An 18,970-nucleotide genomic window follows, 5' to 3' on the forward strand; every position below is an offset into this window, starting at 1 on the left:
ACTCTGAGTAATCCTCTCCAACTTCGTGCATAATAAAATATTTGGGCCTTTACAGGAGTTGAATTTACATTTTCCCTCATTAAAAGTCACCTATCTGCTCCACCGTGGGTGCTTTCAATTACCAATTCAAACGCAAATACTGCATTCGGAATAAAACAAGATAGACATTTTTTAGCTCGGAGACACAAGGTACTGTGGCATCGTGTAAATATTACGAAGTGAATATTTAAATATCAAATAATGCATAATTGATCTGCGCCGCACAACTTAACGTACAATGCAACCTCCATCGTCAAAAGACATCAGTGATCATGTAAGCATTAGTCACTGGAAGAAACTTACTATTCGATATCGCCGTTGTGACTCCGGCCCCTGAATATACACTGCTCTGGGCAGCCGCCGTCCAGGGAAAAAGCGGTCGTGGACGCAACGGAGGTGCTTTAGTTGTGATAGAGGTCGAATATGGCCATCTGATCGTTGTTACTGTCGCGACGCCGTCTGCCTGTGGCAGGGCTGGTGACCGTCGTGCCTTCACATTTAGGATAAAGTCTGGAACTGGCTCGGGGAGCCGCAGCACGCCCTTTTTGTCGACCCGCTGTTTTGCAGTTTCCTAGGTTAGGGGAGAATACCGCCGAACAAATCTGCCTAATCGCGGGGGTGAAATTGACTGTCGCAACATCGCCGTCGGAAGGGGACAACACTCAGTGCACGCAATCTGAGCCCACTCCAACAAAACCCTCCGGGCCTCGACAGAAACGTGAGAAAGGAAGAATGAAGGGCTGACGCGAGGAAGAGGGGCGTACCTTGCGGTGTGTCTCAATCGCAAAGGCCCTCTGCCCGCGCACGGCATTCATTCAGCTAAACTGCACGTTTCACCCATTACGTAGCCCATCGCATTCTTCAGTTACCTTGCACGAGTCTTGAATGTGTGCCCACGGCTGTTTGATCTCCCCCTTTCTAGGAGAGGGAGCGGCCGTGATCAGCCACTGCCGCTTGCACATTGTTCTGCTTAACATACAAAGATCGTCTGTTCCCTTTCGGGCCTGCATTGTACCAGTCTTCAACCATCAATGGCCGGCGGTCCCTCTTTTTTTCCGCCGCGAGTTAGTGCGGACCGTGGTGCAGACCACTCCATGCTTCCCCGGACGAGTCAATCTCCTGTGCTGAGAACAACTCAGCCGGCCAATTATTCTCGGTCTTGCCGCATGTCTCGCACAAAGGGATACAACGCATGCCTTTGGCGTCCCGTGCGCTGAGCTTACCCGAAGGCGCCGTCGCTTTTGGGGCTGCACCCCTCCGAAATCATCCCTCAGCAGTTCGCACCCCTCAGGCGCTTCGTTTTGTCACGGCCAGACTCGGCTCCCTTCCATGCGAAGGGTAGACATGCACTTTCGTAGCATTTCGTGGAAAGTGCCATTAGTGGCATTTTTGAAAAATATGCCGCTTTGTTCACAGGCGACGTACCAGGCATACAGGCAGCATGGCGATGGCCGAAAAAAATTTCGGAAGGAGGGAGGGGGGGGGGGGGGCTGAAGCCCGGTCAGCCCTCCCCCCCTGGCTACGCCACTGCATCAAGTAGCACGAGGGCTGCCACCTGCCTGGTAGTCTGGGTGTGCTCTAGCTCTGTCATTACGTTGGCAATGGAGTTCATCGCAGCCTGGTGCTGCCGGAAGCCTGTGAGCTGCTCTGAGATGTACATGTACTCCTTGGTTCTCCAATTTCGTGTGCCTGCTGCCAAAAACTTTTGCCCTTGCAACAGAACTACGATTGGACTCGGCTTATCCACATCAAGTTGGTTTTTATCATTCTGAGTGCTTACCAGAGTAACTTCTTGCACAAGAAGTTATTACAGTAAATCCCACCTTGAAAGCTTTTTTATTGTATGGCTTTACGTGTGGTTGCTCATATTTTACTAGCTGTAGCATAGCCAACCGTAACATATCCAGAGGGGTGAGCTGGGCAAGTTGGTATGTGTCATCTTAACAACAGCACGAAAAAGACTGGGACGAACGAAGCAGACAAGTCGAGTGATGATTCACAACTAGTTTTTTGTGGAATGTGCACTAAACATAAACGTTGGCATCAACAGAAGAAAAGAGATGGAACACATTCCACTCGAACGTACTTCCTTGCCCTTTTCCCCCCGCCCCCCTCACATGACAAACACTGGTAAAGCCTTTTACTTGACACACATGATACTTCAGCTATGGACCACTGCCGAGCTGATAACAGAGTTGAGGAACATCAAGTTCAATGCCGCACTTGTGTTTGGCGGCATGTACTGGTTAAGAAGGCGAACTCTGTCACAAAGTACTGGCGATGTAACACAATCGCCTCCCAGTTTTCAAATGTTATACGCTTCGATTATCTCTCGGCCTGTCTGCCTGGCACGTCTGGAAAGAAGTACACAAATGGGTTCCACCGTTGGTGTGCATCGTATACAGGACTACCGAGCTCTTCTTACAGAAGGTGCTCTATGGGTCCACAATAGTACTGCATGAAACCTGCCCTGTTTCAGTGCCTTTTGTAGCAAAATGCCTTAGCAACCCATGCTGTTTCCTTGTCAATGAATGATAAGCTTGTCATTACAGAACACTTGTGGGTACCCTGTATTTTGTTTCCTTTCAACATTACAGGTTTGCAGCATGACGGGAAGGAGTGCAGAGACGCCTATGCTGCGATTGCTGGCGTTGTGCAAACAAGGGTACAATGAACTATTGCCTGCAAGACTGCAAGAGGATGGCACTGCCTAAAGTTATTCTTTGTTAGAGTATAAATAAATTTCAAGGTCTGAACCCAATACCCATGTACCCTCAATAATAAAGTGTACCTCAATAATAAAGTGTGTCCACATCTTTTGACAGCTGTGTCTGTTTACTTTTCATGCAAACCTGCGACCACTGAATATGTAGCCATGCATGCAAGCAAAAAAGAAAAATACACTGAAAATGACTGACTAAAAGACGCATCCCGTTCCCATCAGGTGCAATTTTCAGTGGACTACCACTTCTAAACGTGCTGACTTCTGTTAATCATTTCAGTTTGCACCATGCTATAAATGGCTGATGATACATGTGTTTAAGTGAAGTCCTGGGAACAAATAGAATTCTTTTATTCAATTTACAATTTCCTGTCGGCCTGAGTGGAAAAAAATGCAAACCAACTGATTGGTTAGCAAAAAACCTGCGGTGTCCTTGGACGTATCCAACTGAAGAATGGTGTGCCACAAATGGGAAACTTCAAACAGAATTTTTTGCTTTTGAACACTGAAAAGCATTATTGACAAATGGATTAAGTGAAAGTAACTTAAAACCTCGGCAGCAAAAATACGAACCTATTTTAGGAAAGATCGTCAACACATGGTCAGAAGTAGAGTTCATCGAAGAGTACAATTTCCCAGCATCCACTATGGCATTCCCTGTAGCCATTTCTAGTTTCAGCGTGTAAAACTACCTTGGCTTTTTCCCCGAAGGCCCCTCGCGCGCCGAACTGGCGGACGCCTGCGGGGCAATGCTTCGAGGACGCCCTAGGCAGCGTCGAGAGACGGGGTGGCTCCGCGGAGCCTTTCCTCGTCCCTCCTGCAGGCGAAAATTCAATAAAGTCTTTTCTCTCTCTCTCTTTTATCCGAAGACGGCAATCACATTTTTGCACACAATGGAAGATCAGGGCAGTGCATACTTGCATATGAAATGAGTGAGTATATATACTGTTCTCTTCATGCCTGACCAGAAGAAAAGTGCAATTTGCTTGACTTCAAAGTAGGGGCTTTAGTCTGAAATATCCTGATGAGTGGAAGCTGAATTGTCACACAATTATAGTTCAGTGCAGCGTCGCAGAAGAGTTTAGGTTGTCGAGAAAAATTGGAAGCTCATCACTGCTGACTGAGGGCCATCTTTCAGGGAAACTTGCACAAATATTATGCGCTTCGTATCGTCTAAAGTCGCACTAGTGTTTTCCTAGTTTCGCTATGCTGCTGCATTCTTCAGAAATAACACTTCCCTGCAGAAACGTCTTGCTGTCATTGAGAATACCCCCATGATGGTGGTTATGGCCATCCTAAGAGATTGTAAGAATTTTTAAAGGAAACTCTGCGGCGTACCATTTTCTTAGGGACTTTACAAGGCAAATTATAAATTATGCCTTCTATATCAAGCAAATGCGTACTCGGAATATGTACAGATGCTGTGAGTAGCCGTACTGGGAAATGTATGCAAATAAAATATATAAGGCATATTTTATGACTGCAGTTTCATAGCACATTCACCATGACTGGCTTCATAGGTCATGATCTCAATGTATATTTTACATCTGTGCAAAAGGAACGTAGTGCACTGATCAAAAATACTGTGTGAAGTAACACACTTAAAATCAATTGTAACTCAGTTAAAGTAACTCACTTAAAATCAACTCTACAGTTTACTTATATGTTCAAGGCAGTAAACCCCTGAGTTTATGTTCGGTTGATTGATCAGTTAATGGACTAACTGAAAGAAACTGAAAGTAACTCAGCAAAAAAGTGCGAACCTATTTTAGCAAAAGCATAATGCATCATGGTCAACAGTACAGTTGTCATCCAATACTGCGATATCTCTAGCACTTTACTGTGGCATGCCTCATAGCCTGTACCTGGCTTCATCGCATAAAACTCGCTTAGTTTGATCCCAAGACTGCGGTCACATTTTCATACGCGTTACCTGATAGTGCATGTCATCATACGTGAACATGTATTCATGTATTACGTACCTCAAATAAATGGTGTCTAAATAAGTAAACCTCTAAATAAAAGCAAAATATTGCAATAACTGTAGCATTGTTTAAATGTAATCTGGTAGCTTTTGTGGCACAGAGCACCTGTATCAGTTCCCTGTGAAGAGGGAAGCAATTTATGTTATGACATGTCTTATTTTTGGTAACACAGGGGGTTTGGTGCCTCTCGGTTTGCCTCCCCCCTCCACACTTTTTTTACTCACATCCATAGGTGACAGTGATCGATTTGCTGTGGTGAGAGACCCAGGTGGTTCCCTCCATAGAGCAGCAGCATTTGCACATAGCTGCCCTTGTCTGTAAATTAGCAAATTGAATCGTGGTGCTTTTAATCAAACTTATCTTACAAGGATTATAATATAGTCCTCCTTGCTATAAATTGTTTGCATAGTTTTTCGTATGTATTGCTGACATCAGTGGGATAAACAGGATGAGGTATACCAATCAATTACACATCCACAAAGCACACAGATTGTGCCTTAAACTGAATTAGCTTATAAAATAGCTAGCGAGAAGCATATATAGCACACTTTTTAAGTTGAAACTTCCTAATTAATCCACTCATGTTCAAACATAACGCCGAATGCAGGCTATGCATCTTTAAGCTAGCTCTTACCGTTTAGCATTTACACTTTATTTTTATCTGAGTAGAACATTTTGGAGCTTTCTTTTTGCTGCAGTTGTATTGTGCACTTGAGCCCCACGATGTGCATCATGGGACGAACTCTCGTATCATGATTTTAAGGGATATATATCCATGCATGTACGTTGGTAACTGAGGTATGTTTTGAAATGCTGATGTTTTGCCATCTGGCCCTTTTATCACGTTTTAATAGCGGTCGGTAGTACGGCTCATCTTTCGCCCCAAAAAAAGAAGAATTATGCAGAACTGGGGCTTATTTTGCTGAGGCAATTGAATAAAATACAAAGCAAACACGTGCGCGCTCCGTGCTTGTTAACGAAAAGTCGGAAATGCTGATGAAAAGTGTCGTGTCAGCTCATAGGAACCTCAAAACTTGGAAAGCGATGTGCAGAGCACGCTTGACGCTCCTTTGGGGTGGGATGTATGCAGAAACGGAAATGTTATTATTCATTTTTTTGCGTTAGGCTTAAAACACGTGTGTTTACTCAGCGCCCCCAGTACCAGAGGCGATAGTTTATTTCTTCATCTAATAGCTAGGAATGAAGGCGGTATTCTGTACACTGGTTATACCTATCGAAATTACGATGCACGGCGACCAATGAAGGTCATCAGCTTCAAAATGAGTCAAGAAAGTTTAAACTGAACAAAGCAAACTCGATCATCCTGTCCAGACGCTTTTTGAATTTGTAAAAAGCTTGCATTGCACACCGCTAAGACGAGGAAGGACGGGGGGAGGCTAGGTTGGTGAGTTACAGTGTCATTATTAATACATTATAAGCGTCGCGAGCGATGAGCGAGCGATAGCTTCCGATCGATGCATTCGTGCACGAAGCGAAGCCGACTTTCTGGAAATCGGTGGGAGCGGTGGTTGTTGTATGCTACCAACTGTCCCTGTTCTCGGTTCATTCATGTCCAAACTATTTAGGAGTCACCGGCTCTCCTTTCATCTAAAAATGGCTCCGTCTGGGAGTCCAGGCACCAGGTCAAACAAGCATCTGAACGATGTGGGTCCAAATTGGAACGAGTTTTGTTTTAAATGGTCCCAGCAGATAGATTTTGCTGGGGGATAACACCTGGCCACTTAATTTTACAAATATTAGCTTTGGGAATTGTCATGCTCAGACAAAGCAGCCTAACTTTTTTACCAGCATTGTTAGCATATTTACATTTTCCCATTTTCATTAGAAGTAATTCCAAACACCGATATTACATTTAAAGTTCCAGCTGCAGTTTGAGTTCAAACAGAAGGCACCGTTGCAGCACTTACACAATAGGCAATTAAACAGCATTTGCGCACCTTGATTGTACTGTTAAACTTGCTCCACTTTCGTCAGAGTTTTTTTTTTTTATTGTGAATGATGCGGTTCCACAGCTGCAACCACTTGTGAAGGACCATGTCTTGGGCCATAACAATTGTATGATGAACTAGGTAGTAAAGATAAGAAATTGTAATGTACAAAGGATAAAAAAAGGCAGGAAGTTAAGAAACATCTATAGTTGGTCTGAGGTATATACTACTACTCATTAACTTGGGGATCATAATTGAAGAGCAGGATCATGATGCTACTCTCATTTAATGAACAGTGGTGTTTAACAATGATTTATCGTGTGATGAGTGGGATTCCCTTCTCAGCATCAAATAGGAAGAATCTGAGCCAGTTGTTACATGTTGAATCTACGACAGTCAGCTTGAAGACTCAGACAAAAGGAGAAAAAACAGCCGTGCACGGTGTTGCATGGTGCATATCATCCCTTCATTTCCTTGCCTTGTGTTTGTTATTCGAGGCTGACCATTGCAGAGTTGAACTGCTCCTCATGATGGACTTTGCATGTTACCCAACTCCTTGCTAGTATGATCAAGGAAGGAATTGAGGAGCAGGATCTTGCTTTTTGTGGTAGACAATGGTGCTTCGTCTTGTTCCTCACTTATGTGAAGAGTGGAATTCTCTTGATATTGCTCATCGGTAGTGTGAAGAACAGAATGAGCAGAGAGATCATGACCCTTCTCTTATGAGGCACAGAGATCATTCGGTGTGGAGTGCAATACTCATGTAAAGAACGGGATGATCCCCCTTCTGATTTGGTACCAAGAGATACATGCAGATGCAGAGGCATAAATTTAACCTTTTGATAAGTACGATACCCAGAAATGCTTCAGCATCACAAGAGAAAAGAAAAAAACAGCCTAAAGTTGTGCATGCTGCATTGAGACTAGGCATTTCAGCCTCTTCGACTGTTTCAGCTGTCGATAGCTGTGTGAGAAGGCGTTGTTTTTTTAACCGGCAAGCGATTCCACGGGGGAAGTTCCAGAATCAGCTGTATTGACTTGAAAGGATGTGAAAAACAGATGGGAAGATTCCTGTCTACGTGGCCAAAACTGGATTTCCTTTCACTTCTGTACTTGTTCATCCCTATACGGTGAAAGGGAGCCAAGCAAGAAAGCCATTCATTGATGGATTAAGGGGTGCGTGACCCTTCTCGTAGACAGCAGTCATGGACAAAGTCTCCTCACAGTTCAAGATTCAGAAAGAAAAGAAATGCACATAAAATGCATGTTCAATAACTTGAGGAAGAAAGCATCACATACTTGTGACATGAACAAAAATTAGAAGTCAATGTGCCTTCTCGTAATTCCTGTTCCCTCACTTTCACTCCTATAAAATAAAGTTTTGATTTGATAATTGAACTCAAGAAGCTCTAGTCAAAGAGCGTATATAGGTGTTTTACAGCGCATATGTTGTATGTTTTATTGTCTGAGCACACCTAGAAGCAAATATCCAGCTTCAGTACTGCTTTCACGCTTGAAGGCACAGTTGACTCCCAATAATACAAAGTCCACAGGGACCACAATTCAATTGAACAAAATGCACCTGAACAGCATTTTCACTAGTCCGCAACTCGTTCTCTTTTTCATTTCGTTCAGAATCTTGACTTTTGTTGTGAAGTCGAGCTTATATGTCATGGGTTGTCGTGATAGTGCAGACTTATCGCTAAAATCAAAGCCTCAAATGTTCACGTAACTGCTCACACAGTGCTGTGAGAAACAAAGAAGGTTGAGGGCCTCACAAGAGATGTGAACATTGGCGCGAGTCTGAACTAGCCTGCTGCTTTATCAACAGTGCACTGTATACCTTAGTTGTGATGGCACTGACATCAGTAGAGAACAATTAGGGCGCTGTTTCGACACTTGAAAATGGTTTTTTATCGAGAAATAACAGTCACCTTGATGTTTCTATTCAATATAACTTCCAATTAACTAATATAATGGGTTCTAGCTTCAAATTATCAAGCAATTTCTTCCGTTGAATTGCATGTAAAATTGCCGGAACCAGCACATTACTTCCAATTAAGCGACTTCAAGTTATTGAGAGCCTACTGTACTGTCAGTGACAAGATATGTCAGCCTGGGCGTTCTGTATCACCCAAAACTCCTTTTACTTGTTCAATAATTACAGCAGAACTGGAGCATTGTGTTTCAGTATGCATCAACATTATCTTTGTTAAAAGTACCATCCAACAGCAGGCAGTGCTCAACCGTGAATGTTCAAGAAAGCCAATTTGCGATACCACAAAAAGTTCCATTGATTTGATTGATTGAAGGGTTTAATGCGCCGACGCAACACAGGCGATGAGGCATGCCGTAGTGAAGGGCTCCGGATTAATTTTGACCACCTGGGGATTTTGAATGTGCGCCGAAATCTCGTGCACACGGGCATTTTTGCTTTTTGCCTCCATCAGAAAAGCGGCCGCGGCGGCCGGGAATCGAACCCATGACCTCGTGCTCAGCTGCGCAATGCCTTAGCCACTGCGGCGGGTAAATTTCCATTGATGCTTAGCATTCACTTATCGCATTTGGACAGTGGAGCCAGTGAATGTGCCAGGTTGGCCTTTTCGGAGTGTGCAAGATAACATTAATCTGCCCTTGTTGGGGTACGGTGCCTGGCAATGTGCCAGCAGGAATGAAAACACAACACATGAAGGAGGGTGTCTACTACTCAGTGTTAAAAACTAATGACAACAAAAAAGAGGTGTGAGGTTATAGGGCCAGATGCAAGCATTTTGGCTAGAAATGCTCCACTACAGTTATTAGCATACTCAGTCATGCATCGTTGTATCTGATGGCAGGTCATTTAATGGCAAGCTTCCCAAAAAGACTCGTTATAACACGAAGCTTGCAAATTATACGTCAAACAGTGCTATGAAACATTGCCAATTCTGCATTCATCACAGATGGCTAAATTAACTTCAAGGATTTGTGTTTAAGTCGTCAATGCAACAACCACATGCTATGAGCTTGTGTGGCATGCGCTTTGCACGATCAGGTACGTGTTGCGACTGAAGTACCGCTAGGTTGTGCACCAAGATAATGTTTTAGGTTCGACATGTTCAATGAAAACCTCTTATTAAACAAGAAAAGAATTTAGTTAAAAGGGGGGGGGGACACCACAGGGACTAGGTGAAGTTGCAAGCCACCAACAAGTGATTGCATTATTGCAGTGGGGCATCTGGTTTCATTTGATAGCTCTGCCATAATGCTAGCATGAAGTTCACACGATAACAGCATGCCTGCCTCCATCCTTCTGTGCCAGAATAAAGTGCAGCTGGTATTATTTTTCCTTGACATGTTTATCCCATATAGAGCTGGCCGGGGGCCATGGGATAGAAACGGAAGCGCAATAGCTAGTTTGTTGACAAGATTAAATTAGGCAAAAAAAAAAAACCATTGCAGCAGCTCATAAGTTTTTGCGGGAGTGAACTGCCTCTTTTGACGGTCATAATGATATGTGGAACATATAAACGCCCAGTGGGGCTCATCATACCACGAAGGAAAGACCACAGATAAGCACTTGACAGATTTATTGTTCTCAAGTACACCAAACAAGCAAACACAAAAATTCATTCCGACTCTTATTATGCTAATTCTCGTGATACGCAATTATTTTTACTCGACGGACAAAAAGCAGATTTTTGTTCTGTGAACGCGTCAAAAGGAGGTGCCACTTTACGTAAGTCACCGGCTTTTAGCTGCCTGCTACCTAGCTTGAAATTGTTGCAGATTTTCTTCAGGTCCAAATTTTGCCACGCTGGACGACAACACAGCAGAATTTTCTGTGGTCACGCCAAACAAAAGTGCCACTTTGCCTAAATCGCCAGTTTTCAGCCTGATTTCCAGAATTTTGTTGCGCGTAATACCAGTTGCTGGGGTGATAGCCGTACTCCAGGTGGCACCTTGAAAGAGAAGGAAAGCAATAAAACAAAAACAATATTGTGTACACACAGGACAGTTTCCAGCAGCGCGGGCTGCTGTGTGGCTTAACTTGGTTTTCGGACTTTTGCTGGGGCTGCTAAGGGAACGCCACGTGCTATACCTTGAAAAGAAAATTATCACCCCCACCAGCTCCACGCAAAAAAAAAAAACTTCGTTCACAATGCCATGGTCAGTTTGCAGCAGCATAGCGTGCCTTACCTTGGTTTTTAGATTTTTGCGGTCCCCTGAGGCCGCCGATGGAACGCCACGTGCTACACCTGGAAAAGAACAAAAGATCACCGCCACCAGGTCCACGCACAACGTCCATTTTTAAGCAGATCGTTGCTGCGCAGGCTTTACTTTACCTCCGTCCTAGGTTATTGGATTCTTGCGGTCCCCTGCGGCCGCCGATGGAACGCCACGTGCTGCACCTTGAAAAGAACAAAAGATAACGGCCACCAGCTTCACGCGCAACGTCCATTTTTTAGCAGATCGCTGCTGCGCAGGCTTTACTTTACCTCCGTCCTTGCGGCTCAGGCTCAGCGCGCGAAAACCATCACGGCGTGCCATGGTGGCACGTTTTGCTGCAGCTGAAAAAAAAAAAAAGGCAAAACACATGAAAGCAAAACCCTTTCGACGGGAATATGTACTGCTTACCTTGAGATTGTTGTGCGTTTTCGGCAGAACCATAATTTCGTTCCGATGGGCTTTCGCGCCAAAAAAGGGGGACTGGCGAGCAGCGCGTCGTGCACCTGCTGCAGCTGAAAAAAAAAATAATAAGAAAGGGGGCAAAACCCTTTTGCCGGGAATATGTACTGCTTACCTTGAGATTGTTGTGCGTTTCCTGCAGAACCACGATTTCGTTCCGACGGGCGATGACAAAGCAATTTTCGCGCCAAAAAGTGGGCACCGGCGAGCAGCACGTCGTGCACCCGCCCGCCGCAAGCACCGGAGCCGAATGAACCGGCAGGCTCGGCCGGTCGGCCGCAGCGCGGTGGCGCCGCCGTACGGCCAGGGACCTTTCTGGGGACCTTTTTTGGTTCCCTAGGCACCCTGGGTCGCCTAGGGAGACGGATCGCCTTCTTGAGCGTTGATTTCTGTTAACCAATCAGCGTTTCCAGCCGTTCCTCCCCTTATACGCTAGTCTCCCGTGACCCGTCAAGGAAGCCATTCGTGCACATGGGTGCGAGGGTAAGCGCAATTTGTTTTTAAAATGAGCCTTTATTAGCCGCGATAGGCATTCAATTTGTCGTGTTTTACATTTATATGGGCATATATATTTAATTTTTGCTTATTGCGCAGTTCTTGAAACAAGTTGTACCGGTCGGTTACTACAGTTGCTGGTAAGTCAAATCTAGTCTGGCAACAGTCTCACGTTGATTTTTGTCAACATCGCATTTAGCGCGAAACGTGCGAGCCAACGTTTTGTGCGAGCGTAGGGCCAATATAACCATGCCCGGGAAAGTGGATTACACTGAAGGAAAAAAAAACAAGAACATCTCCAAGAACTGGCGCTAAAATACAAAAACTTTGTGGAGTGCAAGAAGAGCATCGCCGTGTCGCTGCGAGCGAAACCTAAAGTGTGGAAGCGGCTTTGCGACGAATACAACAGCATGCCCAACATTCGCCTGCGGAATGTAAAACAACTCCGCGTCATTAGCGTATGCTCTTCGTTGCGTTTGGCAGCCGCACGCACTTTGGGAACAGGCGCAAGCACACCGCCTGCGTAACTTCCCGAGCACATTGCTGACCGTGGGCTGCGAAACGTTGACGAGGTCGCGACCACCGTCAACCGTCAAAAGAAGATCCACATACGAGAAAGCAGGTGTTAGTGCGATGAAAAATTGTGCTAGGGATCGTTACCAGCGCTTATTTAAAAACGGCGATCAGATATCTGCCGCGATGCTACCACTGCTAACACTACGCTGACCGGCTGCGGAGGTTCGCTGGTCCGACCTGTCAATCATCGCGGCGCGCGGTGCGCCGAGCGGCCGAAAGATGGCGCTACCTGCGCGGATGCATCGAAACAAGCTACGGCAGAAGTCTTGGTCACCGATTGCTCAAGCGGCAATTATAGCTGAAATAAACTTTCACATGCGAGAAAGGGGATGATAGTGTGGAGAAAAGTTGCGTTAGGGATTGTCATTTGCAGTTGCACAGATAGCAGCAATCAAAAATCCGCCCCGATGCTAAGCCTAAAGTTCCCAACACCCGAGCCGAGCCGAGCAACGCAAGCCGGTTGTGGGCTGTAGGGGACTCGCCGCGCGCGAGCGCGTTGCGTTTGGGTTCCCCTAACGTCTTGGGGAACTGCCTAATAACTTGAGCAACGTCGGTAGTGGGGCTCCCCTCCTGTCCGAGTTCTCGCGCAGGCAGAGTTCCTCCAGCATTTTCATCACTGCTGCCTTGGAGAAACGGTAGCGGAATGAAAACTCGGCGTCGCTGTACGCGGTCTCACGGCTGCCTCATCGTGAGCGATGGATATCTGTACACGTCGCCGCACATGAAGTCGTCCACCCGCAGGCAAAACCGTGCAAAGTCCGCCCAGCTGTCGTACGAAGCAATAAACTCGGACGCCACAGCCGTCGCGTTCCTCCCGCAGCACCGCCGTACGGAGCTCCCAAGGAGGTTGGCTCCCAAGGAGGTTAAACCTCCTCGGGAGCTCCCAGCGTTCCGCGCGGCCTAACGAGGCGTGTGCCGAGTCGAGTGCTGCGGAGAAGTGTGCGTCCAGTTGAAAGAGCGGGGTAAGGTCGCATCAAGGTACCCTGCGAGCGACCTTGCAGTAAGGAGACATCAAGGGAGCGTTTCGTAAGGACGCCGGGAACGTTCCGAAATTGAACTAAGGCCTCCTTGCGAGTTCTAAGGCGACCTTAGTAAGGTAAGGAAGAGGGACCTGTTCGCCGTGACAGCGCCGCATGAAGAAACGCTAGAGGGCCGCTCGACGTCGGTGGCAAATTTAAATCAGTGTCGTGAGCAAGCATGTTGTGTTTGGGACCCGTCTATCTGGCCTTCAAACGCTCAATTGAAAACTGACGTGCCGACGCGGGGAGCCAACACCATCTTGACTAGATGCTGTTGGGGGCGGACGGTCGCACGGAAGTTCGATGCGGGCCTTCCGTCGGCCCCGCTCAGCAGTAGCGGCGGTAGTAGGCGGGGCATGGCTGTCGACTGCTAAAAAAACACCGTGACGTACCGCATCTCCAACCAGCAAGGGCCTTGCCTCGTTCCTCTAGGTGGTCTTGCACCATGGTTGGTGACGTCACAGCGTCCAGAGTGCTTTGGAGCCGCGATGCGGGGGCCTTTTAATGAACGATAACTCGGCTAAAATTCAACGCCTCTAAATCGTTTTTGCGGCAGGACGTTGTTTGGATAGTACTCCAGCGATTGCACACACAAAACCAGAAGCTGTGGAATCGTGTTCAGGGTCCCTTAACTTGACCTAAATACACGAAAAAGTGGAGGGGGGCACAGCACCACGGGTAGAGTAGAGGTCATCGCACCAGACGCATATTCTGGAGGTCATGGGCTCGGATCCCTTTCCCTTTCGGCGGGCATGTTTTTCACCACTTTGTTTTTCTTTAAAAAAAAACTGCATGTCCCAAGGATAATAAATGACTTGCAACACTTTCCCCTTAGCTTTCTTGACTGTATCCTTATTTCCGTCTTAAAGGGACCCCGAAAAGCTTTGTGAAGGTGGCAATCAAATGCATTCAGGTGGTAGAACACATAACGGGGGATTTTTGAGCCAAGTGTGAGCCCCATACGTTGTACAGATAATTTGTAAACAATTTTTGAAGATCGCCTTTCTCAGCCGATGAGTGCGACGCTGCAGCGAGCCGACCGCGGGTGACGCAACGGCGACCGCGGGTGACGCAACGGCGATCGCTGCTGACGCAACAGCGAAGGCGCCCCCTGATTCGCCCAATCGCCGGCAAGGTCGGCCGCCGGCGGCGTCACTGCCATTGGCTTCCGGCTGCTCTTCCTCCTTCCTGCGCGATCCCGAAGCAAAGGCGGCAAAGGCGGGTCCGCAGTGATTGACGCGAGCCTAGGCGCAGGAATGCTTTGAAGGAGGCAGAGAGGGAGGAGGAGTCGATCGGCAAGTGGGGAGAGGTGCATTTAATTGCTTCTGGCGCAGCTAATACTGAATGTAGATCAATAATTCCAACGGCATTGCATCGCTATATTGGTGCTACGTGACAATACAGGCCTTTTATAACTTTTACAGCAGGCTTTTCTGGGTCCCTTTAAGGGGACACGTGGTTCGAAAAATCGCCATTTTTTTAGAAATATGTCGATTTTTTGTTTTCACTTGCATTATCATCTTTGACAATCCTTCATTCATGGACAAAGAATGAAAACGAAATACAAACGAGAACTTAGCAAAAAATTACGCCCACCTCCCCTCGCGGGAACCCTGGTGTGATGCGACGCTGAAGGGGGTTCCGTTGTGTCGATTAGTCGAATTGCGTGAAACGCGTAGTGAACGTGAATTGCGTTTCAATCACATCGTTGGGTTCCACGCGAGGGGATGCGGGCGTAATTTTGAGCATAATGAGAGACGTTGTTTACACGGAGGCTTTATTAAAGGAACCGTCGCATCAAGCAATCGTCGGTACTGCGAGAGAGCAAGCGCAAGCGCGGGCGACCGTCGACTGAGAGACCGGCCGGAGCGCGGCACTCCAGCGCACCCGACGGAGAGGAGACCACGGAGAGAGAGGGTACTGCACTAGGGTGCCTGGATGTTCCTCCTCGCCCGCCCCTCCGTGAAGGGTGGAGACATTCTTTGCAGGGTCCCTCGCCGCCTCGACCGGTTTTCGGAGCCGCCGACCGCCATTAGGAACCCGCTACTGCGGCGGAACCGCCGAATTGTGCAGCGGCCGACGTGCTGTAACTGTCTGGCCGCGATTAGCGGCTCAAAATGCCTGGTTTCTGCGTGCCTCTGTGCACAAACCACTGCAGGAATGGTTGGCGAATGTTTCTGTGGTGGTATCTTGTGCAATATTTTTAATTGATCAAGTGAAGGTGCTGAACCAGACACGTACTTTTGGGATTTCATTGCATCATTTTGACTATTATAACGAGATGTGGCTGTGTGTAGCAAACTGGGAGACTTTCTGTTGTAATCAGTTCCCCTTGAATTATATTTCATGACTTCTCGCTTTGTTTGGTTTAACTTTTTACCAAATGATCCCCAATCCTTTTACTTTTAATTGTGAATCGATTTTTCTTTTTTCTGATAGTTTTCTTACAAGTTCCCCTCCTCCATTTTTGGAGGTAGGTCCACTAGAGTTGTGCACGGGCCCGGGCCGGCCCGAAAGCCCGAGCTCGGCCCGACACGCGGGCCGGGCTCGGGCCGGGTAGCACGCATTATTTCGTGCCCGGGCCGGACTCGTGCTTGAACCAAAATTGTGTCGGGCCGTGCCGGTCCGATCCGGCCCGGGCAGTTCCTGAGGCACAGCTATCCTGTGCAGCAAATTCTAAATTGTTGGCAAGAGAAAGTTTTTTGATATTTCCGGCAAAGTGAAAAAAAAAAAAAAAAGGAAGTGCTGATTCACTACCGCGCCATTAAAAGATATGATAAAAAAACGATTGCACTTAGAAAGCCTTCACATCAATAAAAGAAACGTCTGGGTCCCACCAGCTTAGTTCGTGCTGCTGAGCACGAGGTCGCGGGTTCCATTCCCGGCCGCGGCGGCCGCTTTTCTGATGGAAGCGAAAAGCAGAAACGCCCGTGTGTACGAGATTTCGGCGCGGGTTAGATCCCCAGGTGACCAAAATTAATCCGGAGCCCTCCACTACGGCGCACCTCATCGCCTGCGTTGCGTCGGCGCGTTAAACCCTACAATCAATCAAACCATCAGCTTAGTGGGAGAGAGCGGGCCAGGAAACGAGGACACTCCAGCCACCGACTACAACCTGATTGTATTTGCTCTCTCCTTTTCAAACTAAAACAAACAGAACAAACGTGGCCTGGATTTCGCAGTGTGTGCAGAGTTTGAAGAACCAATTTTCTAAGCAGAGCCCATAATTATTTCGCGCAAGAATTTCTTTAGAGCCATGACTAAAGGCAAGAAAGAACTGAAGCGCAGATAAAATCATGCTGCCAACGTAACTAGAGGGAAAGACAAAAATTTCAGCAAGGAATGGAAGAACGCAAGGTGCAATATCTGTTGAAGAATTACAATAATAAAAAAAATCACCTTACTCGGAATCACTTAAGCTATCCTCGGGTGTGCCTTGATTTCGAAGGCTGGCAAATGAAGTTACACGGCTACCGAAAAAAAAAAGCTTCTAAGTGAGGATAAGTTGTACAAAGTTCGGTCCAAGTTTAAAGGAAATTTAAATCTTAGACAGTCATATTCGCTTTGTGCTTACGCTTTTTAGGTTAACAACAAACATCTTCAAGTTCATGTTAATATCCTGTCGGACTAGGGATGATATTTAACAACACTCTGGCGGGCTCGGGCCGGGCTCGCGCTCAGATTTTAAATATTCGTCGGGCTCGGGCCGGGCTCAATTTTTATGAATTTCTCAGGCCCGGGCCGGGCCCGGGCCGTGTCTCTATCGGGGCAGGTCGGGCCGGGCCTAGAAATTTCGGCCCGTGCACAGCTCTAAGGTCCACCCCCTCACCCAAAATTAACTTCTGCATGCTGCGCCACTATTTACTAGACCTATTAAATGGCTTCGCCGATTAGGCATTTTTGTTCATTTACAAAGCGTTTACATTTGGTGCTTCTCGGCAGATTTTTCTTTTTTTTCTTTGTGTTAACCGCGGTGCTTTAGATAAGCCTCTGCTATTTCGTCCATTCACTTTTAGCTTTTGTTTTCCCCTTGGAGATACAACTACATACACTACTACAACAACTGAGTCCTCACTTCGCCATTTGCGCATTATCTTGCATATACAAAGTATGCTTTTTGCGGCTATGATTTTCGGCAAAGAAGGCTCATGATTAATATCAGTTAACTGCGAAATCAGACAGACTTAGTGGAAGAACAGGCCGATTCATGTAACATACCTCTACCGCGAAGTCTTTTCACAATACATTGCCGGTCGAACGCACTTATATAAGACGCAACTTTTTCGCAGATGAGATTTAACACCAAAACTAACGATCAAGAAGCGAGCCTCAGTGATGCATTATTATGCGTGTTACATTTAAAAGTGTAGAGACATTGCGCTGACTTAAGTTTACAAAACAAAAAAGTAGGAGACGCACGTATAGGCGGTAGGCACGGATGCGCCTCTGTGTGCCGTGTTTCTCCCGCTATTTCATCTTGTCGACTTAGCTAGCGCAGTGTTTTCACTGTTAAGACGTACAAACAAGCCCACAAAGAAGTTCTCCTTCCCTCTGGAAGCGGTTTGTGGCCACGGAATGCGTGTGCATATAAGAATCCGATAGGACATCCCCGTGCTTGCAGCGCGCTGCCCCAGCGGCGGGGTTCAACATGGCGGCTTCCGTAGCAGACGACGCAGTTGTCTCCACCCGTCACGGAGGGGCGGCGAGGAGGAACATCCAGGCACCCTATACTGCACATGCGCACAGCGCCGCCCACCGGCGGAGTGAGAGTGCGCTGCGCCACGCGCCCGCAGATGCTGGGCGAGAGTGTTCGCTATCGGAGAGAGGAGAGGGGGTAGCCGGAGGAGAGACGCAGCTGTGCGGACGCGAACAACAAACGAGAGAGAGAGAGATAGCGAGAGAGAGAGAGAGAGAGCAACTTTAATGGGTCTCCTGCAGTAACCCCTACCATCCCACCTTCTTAGGCGGGTTCTTGAGGCGACGTGGCCGGACGCCTTCTCAGCGGGGAGAGACGCTCGCGGCGGGCTTCAGCGTACTCGGGTTAACCCTTTCTGCTTCCATCCCGTCTGGTCGCTGCTTCTCGGGCGCTGCTAGGATCTGCTGGATGGCCGTGTGTTGGACGCCGTAGTCTTCGGATCTCTGCTCCTCCTCCATGAGCGGCAGGAGAACGTCTGCACCGTTGTTGTCTGCGTTCGCGCACTCGCAGTCTTTCGGGATGTGGGCCAACGAGGTGGGCTTCCCACCAGAAAAATGCAGGAATGTCCGAGAAAATGTTTTCCGATCGTACCTTACACCTTCCAGCGTCCGCTGGCCTTCTGAGTCCAAGACGAGGATTTCGGCTCAACACTCGAAGAATTGCGGAGCTCATGCGGGGCACGTCTGGTCAATTTGAGCGACTAGAGCGCCCCCCCGTGAACAAGTTGCCCCAGCAGGCACCAGCCGGTGAGCAGCGCGTTCTCAAGGCCAGGCAGGGCAGTGTGCTGCAAACGGTCCATAGGGAGGGCCTCCACTGGGCAG

General features: G+C 47.4%; 1 long non-coding RNA gene across 2 annotated transcripts; it reads right to left on the reverse strand.

Annotated features, from left to right (window-relative positions):
- Positions 1-10,249: 10,249 nt before the first annotated feature.
- LOC144165174 (uncharacterized) lies at positions 10,250-11,811 on the reverse strand. Of its 2 annotated transcripts, XR_013321397.1 has the most exons (6): positions 11,479-11,811; positions 11,313-11,416; positions 11,174-11,245; positions 11,021-11,086; positions 10,875-10,933; positions 10,250-10,636 (listed from the first exon to the last, which is right to left on the reverse strand). It is a non-coding gene; the product is annotated as an uncharacterized LOC144165174 (long non-coding RNA). The 2 variants fall into 2 exon arrangements; XR_013321396.1 differs by having other exon boundaries at positions 10,250-10,933; positions 11,479-11,809.
- Positions 11,812-18,970: the final 7,159 nt, after the last annotated feature.

This window comes from Haemaphysalis longicornis, unplaced genomic scaffold (assembly GCF_048455015.1).
Source record: "Haemaphysalis longicornis isolate Haplotype H1 unplaced genomic scaffold, Haemaphysalis longicornis Haplotype H1 scaffold_14, whole genome shotgun sequence".
Classification (NCBI taxonomy): domain Eukaryota; kingdom Metazoa; phylum Arthropoda; class Arachnida; order Ixodida; family Ixodidae; genus Haemaphysalis; species Haemaphysalis longicornis.